This window comes from Silurus meridionalis, chromosome 22, assembly GCF_014805685.1.
Source record: "Silurus meridionalis isolate SWU-2019-XX chromosome 22, ASM1480568v1, whole genome shotgun sequence".
NCBI lineage: Eukaryota > Metazoa > Chordata > Actinopteri > Siluriformes > Siluridae > Silurus > Silurus meridionalis.
In genome coordinates, this window is record NC_060905.1 from 8,368,593 (window position 1) to 8,382,049 (window position 13,457).

A 13,457-nucleotide genomic window follows, 5' to 3' on the forward strand; every position below is an offset into this window, starting at 1 on the left:
CTTTTGTTATCCAGATTTGATTTTGTTACTATTAAACACCGGCTGCTCATGCCGTTAGTTTGCTCTTTCTGCTCTCAACGCACTCGCAATTCAGGTTGTCATTCGTGGCCCCTCTCTGTATTCGGAGGCAGACAGCTGCCGTCCCCCGTGCTATCTTTTTATCCGAATTACCTTGCCAGTGCTTTTCCGAGAGCTATTTTGTAACGTTATCGGAACAATAGCTGTTAATGTAATGTCTATAAAAGCGCACTTGCTGTAATATTATTGGTATGTGCTTCTACATTTTATCCCAAGGACAGCAGTACAATAGAATATCTTGAGTCTGTGATGAGTTTTTTTGGAAACGGATTTACAGTGTGTGACAGCTCAGATATACAATGGAAGTATGCCCTTTCGTGCTTGTTTTAACGATACTATATTTAGGATCGGTGCCATTTGGAGTTTTTAGGGGACCATCAGTAGATATTATCGCAGTGAGGAACTGTTGCAAGACATCTTAAAAGACGACCCAGGCGTTTTTGCGATTCAACCGATGACGACCATCCTGCCGTTGCTAGATGGAAAGAATGCAGGAGTGGAAAAGCCTGGAGTCATTACCTTTAACGGTTCTTCCTCTGCTTTCATCTGCGATTCTGCACATCTGGATTTGTTCTGAAACCATTTTACTGGATGATTTGGAATCTATGCAATTCACAAATGCCATTATGACAAACAGTGGGTTCTCCCTTTTCATTTACCCACCAGAAGCTTTTTAAGTCTTGTTCCCTACTGACTCTTGTCTTCCTGTGTGGTCATAAAAAGAGCCTGGACTCCCTGCCCACACCCCCCGATCTATTGGGCAAATGGCAGCTTGAGATTTGCCTCTGACTGCTGTTTATTGGGGCAGGAACTGTGTGGTTAACATTTAGACAGGAAATCCAGCATGGCTCAGTAGTGAGTGTGTACATGTGTGTGTGGTTAAAGAGAGAAAGAGAGGGAGAGAAAGAAAAGAAGAAGAAATCAGCCTACTATCCTGAACCTCTTAAAAGGCTTTTCCTTTACCCCATAGTACTATAGTCCATCACTAATCCGCTCTCTGGCGAGCAGCCCTCTGGCCACTGGATCGTTAACCTTTTGCAAAATCAGTGGCTCTGAATCCTGCCTCCCTCTCTCCTCCCTGCCTGTAGGAATCCCCTTTTCACGCAGTCAGGAAGCTCAGACAGAAAGTAAGACCGAAAACTAAAAACATGTGCGGCCGTTAAACTTGGCCTCTATTCCCTGACTTTTATTACCTTGCTCCTGTGCAAATGAGATGCCAGAGGAGAAAAGCAAGATTGTAAAGAGTGTGTGTGTGTGTGTGTGTGTGTGTGTGTGTGTGTGTGTGTGTGTGTGTGTGTGTGTGTGTGCGCGTTTTTCTTTTTTTACAAACCCTGTATCATTTAATTGAAAGAATAAAACAGCTAAAAGGTGTACATTTGATACTGTTTTAATTATAGGAAAGCATTAATTCGCTACATTTATACTTATGCCAATGAACGTTCTTTTTGAAAGTAAAAAGACTAGTGTGTGTGTTCTTTGTATGTGTGTATAAGTTAGAGTTTTAATCTAGTCTTTCACTGTTTCTGTACCTGACACATCACACTTGTATTAATTGGTTGATTTTCTATGCACTATTGAGTCTTTATGATTATTTTAGTCCATGCCGATCCAAATAAGAACGCCACAATGCGTTAAGCTGTTGCTTGGATCATTTTTATAAGTGCTTTAGCACAGCCCTGTAATTATCAGAGGATTTTCAAAACTAAGCCTGGTAACAATGCACAGGCAACATTGCAAGCCCTGACTTGTCTCGCACTATTTTCGTCTTAGTTTATTATAATCGGGAAAAAGAAGCAAGTCTATTCAAATGGACTCCATGTCTATATTGAAAAAGAAAATCGGCCCTCACTTAAATATTAAAAGTTCTAGGAAATATCTAGTGCTGTCTCCCCATCAGACAGCTCGAAGAGGTGAAAACCGATCCATACCTCACCACCCCACTCCACCTCACTGCACCGCACCATCCTCCTTCTTATCTGTGTGGTTTAATTTCCAGTCCAGTCCACTCCTGGCTTGTAATTTTGCAGGGAGATGGAACTCAGTAATGATGTCCCTGGCGAGGAGTAGCACAGGACTGGAAAAAAAAATACTCTTAACATGGGAGATTGGTGTAGAGGAGTGTAACATTTAAGCCGGCGAGATTTCTGGCAGCGCCATCTCCCTTCAAACCCCCACGGCTACCGCGAGGATGAATCCACCCAACAGATCTTGTGTTGCAGATAAAAGGCAAAATTAGCCACTTTATTTCATTCGGGGGATATTTTGAGAGCATTGAGGCCACCGTATGTGTCGTACCACAGTTTAGTTTATTGAGGCATAATGCTTGTGGTGCTAAGAAATCGTTCACAGAGCTAAAAAAGAACGGGTCGCTGATGAAGGATTTCAAAGGCTTCTTTTTTTTGTAGTCAAGTGAATTGTGAATAGGCGCATCTCTTCATTTGGCATGCGTTCAATAGGCAGGCTTGTGTAACTCTTAAAAAGCAATTTCGCTCCTTTTAAAATGATTACAATTTCGCACAAGGCTGCTTTGAGCTCGAGGAGTGCTTTTTTTCCCTTCTAGTAGAACAGAGCCAACTGTCATTTGCTGAATCTGTGCATTAGACCAAATGGATAAAGGCTAGTCAATGAGCTGCAAACACGCCTTTCCTCAAACTGTAATGAGCGAAAACAAAGTTTTGGTGCTACCAAAGTGTTAGTGCTACTGTTCCGATGCCAACATTTAATCCGCTCGTACAAGTGTACGTAATTCATTTGTGCTAAAGTGCTCGCTGTTGTCGATCTTTCTCCGAAATTGCTTTCAATTTGGAACTACTGATTCCCTCTTTAAATAGTGACTGAAATTGACAGTGTTGCAATTTGAAATAAAACCCAAATGTCATGCATTTTTATTTTCGTTTGGGGTTTTATTTTTGTTTTGGGCTTGACAGCGAGCTTTACTCCGAAGCACCACAATGGTACTGCTTTGTTTTCTTACCAAATTCAAATGATGAACCATGGGAAGAGTGGGTTCACCTTAATTTGCTTAGTGATGAGAAAATATTTTATTCTTCAATTAAACAGTTGGTGACTTGTGTTTATCCCCAGCTGCACGTTTTGATGAAATGAACAAAGCGGAGATCATAATAAAGCTATTTCGGATTCTGATCATGGTCTACACAGCACGAGGTATACATGTGTAAGCGTAGTTCTTTCTCTAGCAGCAGAAGTGAACCTAGATCATAATAGCAGCTCCCCTTCTCCAGGTGAAATGCCAGCGCTTTTTAAAGTTTAGGTGCCTGCCCCATAGCTGTCGGCTGGACCGATTGTCACGGAACGTTGAAAAGGTTTCTGAAGGTCTCGTGATCTCAGAGGGGGAATTTATTCTTTTTTTTCCACGTAATCCATTCTGGTCTTTTCAGGAAAATAAGGCCAAGTGTTGATAAACCTTGTGCTGCGGTGGGATAGAGGATCAATAGTGACGGCCGAGGGATTTCTTTTTAGCATCGAGAGAATAGAGAATTTGAGAAAGAGGACACGAGCATGTGCATAAGACTCTGAATAACAAAAGGTGCTAATCGATAAGGAAGTTTGTTGAGGACGGAATGCCAATCATTTCTGGACTGGAGGATGAAGAGTACAGTGAGTCCTGCCTCCTGTAACTTTTGGGAACTTATTGAGGTAGACTTTAGGTATTTAACAAGCTTTTCATGCTTCATCTTTTATTCTCTTTGCCATGTGTCTGGCTGCACTTGATGTAAGTTGAAACGCTGATGCTTTTTGCGCCTGTCCCCATGCTGGAATTTTAAACGTATATGCAGCGGCGTCTCTAAAAAGACTGGAAAGAGGACTTGGCAGAAAGGGTGCAGACAGTGTCAGACGGAGCTATGACTAATTTAATCACAGGCTTCGTCCCTATTTTCCGAGTCGCTGTGTTGTGTATTATATCTTTGTATTAAATGTCAAGAAGAAGCTCGTTGATTGACAGTTCTTATGGTAGCCCATGCAGCAGAGCATCCTTTTATGAACCTGTCTCAGTCCGTTCTAAGGACAGGAAGTTTCCCCGCCCTTCATCTCTCCTTATTGGCATGCAGCAGTGCTTGATATTTTGCACTGTCACGCACAGGGAACCGCTGTCTCTCTTCACGACACATTTCATGTGCCGCATTTAATATTTCACTTCAGAACTCCTTTTGTAGCTTTTGACTTTAAAAGCCAAAGACCGCAGGATTTTATGGCGTCAGGAACAGCTATTATGAAATGCTCTTTTCTGTATTTAGACATAGAGGTTTTTCGCGGCTGGGATTTCTGCAGTGCGAGAGGGCAGATTTCAGATTGACATCGCGCTGCCTCTCATTTCTCTTAAAAATATACAGATGAGATGTGAATTTAAAAACAAACCGAAGCAGCGGTTGGTCTGATTATCCCGAGCTTTTAACCTACCACATGCGATGCATGCACATTTTCCGAAAGTTCGTGCCAAAGTACCTCCCCCAGTCCTCCCAGCAGGTGATCGTCCTTTTTCTCAGGGTCTGGACTGGTCAGGAAAATCTACAGCCCCTCTCACTCTGCTACCTGTTACTTTCGCCAGCCTACCAGTCACAAGTGGAGCCAATCAGTCATGTTAGCGGAATCAAAGCCAGAATTAGTTCTGCTTTTTCTTCCAGTGATGGCTGTAGAAAGTCCTAATCACAGGCCGGGGTGCTTGTAAGCCTCTGCTTGGATTTGAAGCTTGATTGGGCGGTTTCGGGAGGAGGACGACTCGCAGGATAACTGTAGGTCGAACACAAGTGATCATTGCTTTTTAATCCTCCAAAGCCCAAGCGATGCTGACATGCTCCACTGATTGAATTGAGTCTGTGTAATGCTGGGCCACATTTCCCCAGAGGGAGATGGTGAAGGAGGCGAGAGGAATAAGACATCCTAACTGATAGTGAGGAACAGGCGATGAATATGGATCAGCAACATCCCGACGTCTTGCTGTAACCTCCATGGACGTGCATGGGAGTCTGGGCCACCGGTGCTGCTCACATGCATTTATATGGAGTGTCTCTAAACAGGAGCTGAGCACCAACTTCTGCCCCTCAGGGCCTGCCGACAAGAGAAAGGCCACGAAGCCCAGTGGAGCGCCGCATGCCAGGCTGATCACCTGGCACAACAAGTGACACAAGCCCGCAGGGACATGGCCGTCTGGAACAGCCACAGCGCCATCTCTATTTACCAAGCCAACACACGACAAGCATGAGAGTACAGCTTGATGGGAAGACAGAATTCTGCTTGCAATCAACAATCTCACCAGCTGTCACAAAATCGCAGTCTTTTAGGACAGGATAGTTGTCAGAACACACTTTCCAGCATCCTCATTTGCGGCTGTTACATGCCAAAAAAATCATCTTATTGGCCCGCAACTGTAAGAAATCTAGAACAAAGTAGAAATGTTGAAACATTGTGGGGGGTTTTCTTAGTTGTAGAAAATAATGAAAAAACAAACAAATCAAGAAACAGGTCAGAAACATTTCATTTGTGTGTCCATACAGTAGGTAATGTGATTAAGAGGCCACATTGTTCATGATTTACAAAGCAAATTCCTAAATTATGACATGGCACAGCCTCAAAAAGGCAAATAATTATAATTTATAATGATAATGTTGATAATCATATATTGATACATCATGCTGCTTTTTGTGAATATTAATAAATGTATTTAAATCAAAATCATTGGGGGGGTTTTGATCTGTTAGTTTGTTATACTAGGTTTACGGTTATACAACGTTTGCTTGAGTTCCATTTTTATCAATAATTTTTTTTGTTAATCAGCATGTTGTTCCATGGCGTCGACCTTCTGGTGATTGTTCTTGCTCAGTAGCATGGTGGTTAACAGCACAAAAATCACTGTTCCTAGTGGAATTACGGACTAATGACTGGCCGCAGCCGCAGCCACAGAATTGAACTGCACCAGCAGCCAAACACAGATCCACATACAGTAATCCTAGTGTTTAACCCAAACCCTCCAAGCAGCCACTGACAAATATTCAGCTTCCAGGCATTATCTGCAAACAAACACACACACACACACACACACACACACACACACACACACACACACACATATACATATCTCTTCCACACAGCAACATTTTCTTCTCTGCTCTGGTTGGTGCTTGAATTCAGGCTCATCTGGCAAAGTTTTGTCTCTGACTAAACCTTGCTCCTTGAAGCTCCTTGTCTCTAAAGCATTGCATATTTCATAGCTTTAATGTCTGTTGTCTTTTTTTAAAGCAATCTGGCAGCTGTTCTGCTGTTCGGTTTGTTTTTTTTCCACTTAAAAAAGTGTTATCAGATCACCTTTTCACGCTTCACGTGAATTCATTAGGGACTGTCTAAATTAAGGCCACAGCGTTGATTTAGGAGGGAAATAAACAAGGACAGCTTTGCAATTTAAGGCCCTTCTGTTTCAATTTACTGCCTCGCAAATTCCTGCCAACCTCCGGGTGACTGTTTGAGGCGATATGTGCCACTAGAAGCCAGTCCAACTTTGATATTTTCTTTCCAGACAACAGCCTTGTGTAGAAGACACATGCCTCTGGTTTACATACTGTAACGTGTGTGTGGGTGTGTGTCTGTCAAAATTTAATTTTTTTAATCTCAAGTTTTTAGTAATTTGCAAGTAGTTTTAGTAGTTAACTAACCATTAAAAAAATATATATATAACAAATGAGTCAATCAAAATATTATTATTATTTTAAACATACTCAATGTATTGGCTGCTATTTGTGTTTTTTTTTTTACCTCTGCTGCCGGACAGTAAGCAAGAGGAATCGTAAATCACATGGTAAGATTTTAATTATTTTTATGAGAATACAAACATCCGAAAAAATGAATAAATAAAACAATGACACACTTGGAGATAGAACCACAATCTGTAATATTTTATGTCTTTAATATATTTAATGTTTTTTCCCTGAGGATGTGCATGTAGTGTACCCTTAATTAGCTGTTATAATTCAAATAATAGATTTTTTATAGTTTTATAAAAACAGTACAGTACTGTGCAGATATATTTCTATATGTTTAATATAGATTTTTTTTCCTAGGAATGTACATGTAGTGTATGTTAGTAAAGTTACACTAATTTTAATAAATAAATGAGATAAAGTTGCACCACTGTGCAAATATGTGATAGATATTTATCTATCTATTATATAGAAAAACGCAATGCCACCACTGCTAAAGTACTACTTTTCTAAGGAAACATATCAGATAACAGACCACTTTCCATCCCAAATAAATAAACTGGATCAGACCCGAAATATGGAAGGTTCTCCAGGAAAAAAACCTTTTAAATGTGCACAAAATGTACCTGAGAGCGTTGACGCATTTTTAAAAACTAAAAGGGTCGTTGCTGGCAAACATTGGCTTTACTTATTTTTACTTCACTATACTTGTTTTTCTATTAATGTTTACTGCTATTTGTAGAAAATGTTTTTCTACATAGAAAACCTTTATTTGCTTTATTATTTAGAGCATCTTAAGAAACCCTACCCTGTGTTTATATATTTAATTTTATTTATATATATATATATATATATATATATATATATATATATATATATATATATATATATATATATATATATATATATATAATAGTACAGGCTCCAGTGAAGGTTTGTTGACACTTGAGCATAAGATTCATATGTGCTTTTAGAACATCCCATTCCACATTTAATCTCCGTTTGCTGTTCTAATAACCTCCACTCTTCTGGGAAGATGTTCCCCTGGATTTTGGAGTGTACTTGTGGAGATTTGTGCTCATTTAGCTGCAAGTAATCTCAGGTAGTGATGGAGGTCTGAGGTTTATTCAGCACATTCATCTTGTTTAGTATTGTTGACGTCAGAGCTCTAAAGTCGGCCACTCGACATGTTCCATTCCAAACCATCTAAAGCATATCTTCATGGAGTTGGCTTTGCGACCAGGTTTGCATCTCACAGTTCAAGTGAAGTGAAAATTTGAATACTACTTAATTCAGAGACGTCCTATACAATTGTGTGCCCCTAATATTGTAATAACCGTTGAAAGAAGAACCACATATGGCTGGAAAAGTCAGTTGTCACAATGCTTTTGTTCTTGTAGTGTTCTTTATAGAATTGTAGGCACACGTTGTTCCTAATGCTCTATTCACTTTATATTCTAGAGATAAACAGAATGTCTTACAGTTGTTCGCTTCATGCTGATTATTAAACATATTTTCAGAGAAACCCGATTAAAAATGTACTTGACTGGTCTTTCGTCTTCCCTCGGTCCATGCACCACATAGCACCACATGCTTACTGCTTTTTTTTTTTTTACTCCAAAGCCTTTTGTACACTCGAATAATTAATGTGTGACTAATCTGGCTCTATTGGCAGCGGGGGCGCGCCACACAGAGAAATTGTCTCCGTATTGATTGTTCGCCAGAGACAGACTTGAGGATTAAGGGCCAGATATTCTTGCATTTTTTTTTTTGTCCAACACATCAAGTAAACAGCCTGTTTTTTTGTGCAGCCTAGTGCAAAATCTTTGAGTAAGCCAGAAGGGTGGAGATCAAGTCATTACAAACAATGCAGAAGGATGACCCACTGGGGAAACCATCATGCAAATATGGTTTTTGGCTAAGCACGCATGCACCTAGGCAAATTATTTCATGACAATACTTACAAAAAAAACAGCAAGAAGCTCAGAGAGGGGGATGATCCATCTTAATATTTATGAGCCATTAAATTTCAGGAAAATATTTTAAATGAAAAAAAAACAAAAAAACAGGTGCCTAGGCTTTCGGAGAAAAAGACACGGTCTTTGAAGATAAGGTTGTTGTTTTTTTTTTTCAGCGCAAGCTTAAAGAAGCTGTATCTGATGCCTCCTGACATAGTCAAAGATCACAGAGCTTGGGAGATACTGCTGTTGAACAGATCCCTCGTTACTCACTCGCCTTTCAGAAGGCATATGCAATAAAAACAGAGGTGCTAAGGTGAGGCATAGAAAAAAAAAAACCCTCCAAGCTGCCACTTACCCTTTTGCCCAGTATGGCAGAGCTCAGTGTTTCTTCACAATAAGGGCAGATACCAGGCATCTAATAATACCTTTGTGTCGTGCAAAAAGTCATTGTGTCCACATGTGGGGATGGAAGAAAGCTCAGACACTCAGACCTGAACTGTTTGTGCCATTCGGCTACACAGGAGGTGTAGGTGCTTTAATAGACATGACCTTCAGAACTAAGTAAATAAATAAACAACTTTTTTTCCCCTGCTTTTCAGATTTTCATTTTGTAATATTTCTGCACTGTGAAATGTTTAATCTAGTCATTAATCCTTGAACTCCTGGAGTTCAGAAAGCAGAAATTTATCAATAGTCTAGAACTTAAGGCAGTTCCATAGTGCCAATTTCCATAAGCACTATGCTAAAAGCAAGGATTTCCAACACCGAGCTGATATGAATTTGCCATTTTAGTGTCCCTGGTGTTTTTCCTCTGTATAATTTAGACTTGTTTTTGCTTGTGAGAGGAAAAACATACTGATGTAACCCAATATCACATAGAAATTGATTTTTTGACCCTGTAGGAAAACAAAAAATTGCCATGTCCTCATTTAAAAAAAAGATTTTGACATCACTGAGGTTAGAAATGTGTTGCGTTGTGTCGCATTCATGTCTGTTAGTGCTGAAGAAAAGCAGTGATGTTTGAATAGGTGCGAGCTGGAGATGAATACTTTTATGCCTAAATTGTTTACATAAGAAAAGTGGTAGTCATGAAAAACATATCCTAGGAGAGATCCTGAATTTGCATAAATTGACTGATCAACATAAAATTGTGAAACGTCTGCGCACCCAGTCATTTCATTCCACTGAATTGAAAGAAAGAAACGGAAAACAGATTCATAAATGAGCACAAAGTGTGTCTATGTGTGCTGTTTTTTAGGAGGCTGTGCTTCACTATTTAATGGACATTTTGTCATTTTCAGCTCTGAAAGCTTTGGAGTTTTGTGGGCATCACTAAATGCAAATCAGCAATGCTATGAGTACAGAACATGTAAATAAGTACAATGGAATATGCTGAAGGTTTTATTTTTATTTTTAGAAGTTTGGTTGAATTTTTAGTTCCATTATCAATTTTTATGAATGACTGATCAGCCAGACCAATTGTACAACCTGAACAATAACTGCTGAAGTCATAATGTCTACTTTATCAGTGCTTTATCTCCAAACTCAAGAACTTGTGTGTGTGTGTGTGTGTGTGTGTGTGTGTGTGTGTGTGTGTGTGTGTGTGTGTGTGAGAGAGAGAAAAGTTAAAGTCTAAGTGAATTCTTTAGCATGACACAAATAATGCCAATAAACAGCATCAAAAACAGAACATCCATAATCAATAATAATATTAATGATAATCATTATTAGGTATAAAAAACTAAACTAAGGGGAAAACAAACCTAGGAAACAGGAGTGAAGGGACCATTAAAAAAAAAAAAAAAACATCTCAGAAATGTGAAATGAAATTTTGTTAAGACACCAAGAGCTATGAATGTATAAATAGAGAAGCTAATTTAAAAGCAAACAGGTAATAGACTGAGGCAATCAGAACCAGGTAGTGAAAATAAAGAAAAAGTAAAAGCACAGTGCTCTGTTGGAATTCATGGCAGGTCAGATATTATTTTTTTGGCTTATTGCACCACAGGCTTATATATATAATATTTTAAATATAGCTACAAATGAAAAGGTTAGCAGCACCGAACCTCATTTCATGCCTCTTAAAACATTTTTCTATTGTGATGGATTCAACATATTATGGCCTTAAATACCTTGTAACACAACCTCTAGGTTTACATTTTATATTTCTTTCTAAAACAATCATTTGCAGGTTGGCTTGTTATCTTTGGCTTGTTTTTATTTAATGGGGGGACACGTTAAGCGCTATGGGTTGAGTGTGATGCCTGGTGCTAATCATTAAAAAAAAAACTCAGCTGCAGTTTTTTGTGTTAAAAAAATTGAGCTCTTTTTTTTTTCTAACAATCCTCAAGATGCATAAATACATACTGTACATTTAGCGGTCTAACATGTCCTAAAACATTACAATAATTCAGTCTTAATGAGCAATTATGTTTAGTGGAAGCTGAAATGTGTGCATCCGTTTTGACCCGCTGTTATTAGATGGCTTGAATGTAAATGTGCCTCATTTAAATGCTTACATTGTTAAAGCACTGAAAGGTTGTTGTAAGCAGTCGAGAGTCAAGAACGTGCAAGAGTGCCAGGAATCCAGCTTCTTTTCTAAAGATCTAAAACAGAAAACAATGGCATTTCACAAAGTTGAATAGGGTTTAAAAATGTATTGAAGTTGTTGAAGATATCATCATAAACAGCACATGCCATTATTTAGAGCTGAAAAAGTTGTCTGGGTGGAGGTGATGGCAGTAAAGTCTCTTCTCTGGCAATCAGAGAAAAACTAGCCAATCAGCACAGATATGCAGAAGAGGGCAAACACTGCTCTGTACACACACGTTTCAAAAAACACAAACATCTCAATAGGAAGCACATGTTTGCACCACCTGTTTTAGTTAGTTTGTGGGTTGGAATTTGTGCAATCTCGTGCTACGTTCTCTTTGGACACGGCATATGACAGTCACAAGGAAACAGAGTGACACATTTTCACTTGTAATGAGGTTAATCCTTCATTTTTCTTTACTCATAAATTCAATGCAAAGTTGAGAGCATCTCTTAGATGTAAAAAATGTATAAAAAAATAAGCATTAATAAATGCATCAATAGATTCCTCGGACTCACATGTGCCACAACATGCATTTGGCTTACTGTAGGGACATGAGCTTTATATTTTGAGACTGTTTTTATGTGCTTTTTCATTTTTAATGTTGTATTTAATAATTTGCTAAATGTATTTGGTTGATATACACTTCCACTGAGCAAAGATCTTAAAAAAAAAAACGTTGCCATAGAATCAAGCACAAGTTGTATTAAATGTTGAGGAAAAAATGACTTGCAGGTAGCTGTTAAGGTTTAAACACAAGGCAGCTCACATTGCTAATGCTATAAAACATTGTAGCTCTGAAGCTTGAAAAAAGAAGAAGGTAGAATTAACCCGGTTTAATATAAACAAATTAATGAGTTTATTAGAGGGACGGCGCATGTAGGACATTTTGGGGACAAGGTGAGGGAGGCGAGATTGAGATGGTTTGGACATGTGCAGAGGAGGGACATGGGGTATATCAGTAGGAGAATGCTGAGGATGGAGCCCCCAGGAAGGAGGAAAAGAGGAAGACCTAGGAGGTGAAGGAAGACATGCAGGTAGTTGGTTTGAAAGAGGCAGATGTAGAGGACAGGGGGGGTATGGAGATGGATGATCCGCTGTGGTGACCCCTAATGGGAGAAGCCGAAAGAAGAAGAAGATAAATATAAACAAATGAATCAAGGAAACATCTTGCCATCTACAGTGTAATGAAGTTGAAGATGTAATGTTGGTGTATTTAGAACAGCAACCCATAAACTATAAGCATACGGCAAAATAAACAGAAAAAGAAATGAAAAAGTCAAGGTATTGCCTTGACCCTTCCTAGTCATCGAACCTTAATATAATAGTAAGTCATTGGATTGATTTGAAAACAGATGGCCAAGCAATCTGGCAATGTGATATGTCTGGGAAAAATGAGTGAGGGTTACAACTGAGATGATCCAAAAGCTGTTGTAAAATCAGAGTGTGGGCATATAACAGCTAGAGAACATTTCTAGCAGATTATTCATTTAATTGTTACATTATTAATATTTGACCATCGTCAACTTTTACACTTTCAGTTGATTCATGTTTCTTGTGATAAAGTAACATCTCATTTCATCATTTTAAATTGAAGGTGTGCAAACTTCCCTTTTTTTTTTTACCTTCATTTCACGGTTTGTCAAAGTCAACATCAAAGGCTCCATAAGAAACAAGACCTCGTGGGCATGTAACCATTTTAATATTTTAGTTGTTCTCCAATTTCCCTGCTGCAAGTCTGAATTTGATTTAACAGTCAGTGTAATTTTTCGCAATTAGAATACAGATTAACTTGGCTCGTATTAAAAATGTAAAAAGCGCATTTCCATGGAAGAGTGAATCGGTCCAAAAGTCAAACGAGTAGGGAGTCGACCCAAGCCCTTTCAACCATGGCTGCAGGACCAGTGCCAAGAGACCAATTATTCAAAACATTCTCCTCTGAGCAGGACGGATATGAAACAGCTCATCAGCTTGGGTTCTAGAGCAGGTTACTGTGACACAGCAGTATAGTCAACACGTGGTGGTTTGGATTTAAAGAGATTTGATACTTTTCTCGACGCAGCATTGTGGATTTCCTTGAAAAGATGTGCTGAAGTCGGGTGTGCTGTGTGAATT

The 13,457-nt window shown here is 39.0% G+C and overlaps 1 protein-coding gene across 3 annotated transcripts in view; it reads left to right on the plus strand.

The window, feature by feature from the left end:
- sdk1a (sidekick cell adhesion molecule 1a) overlaps positions 1-13,457 on the plus strand; it is a 235,178-nt gene that overhangs the window by 144,088 nt on the left and 77,633 nt on the right. The gene's annotated exons all lie outside the window — the stretch shown is intronic.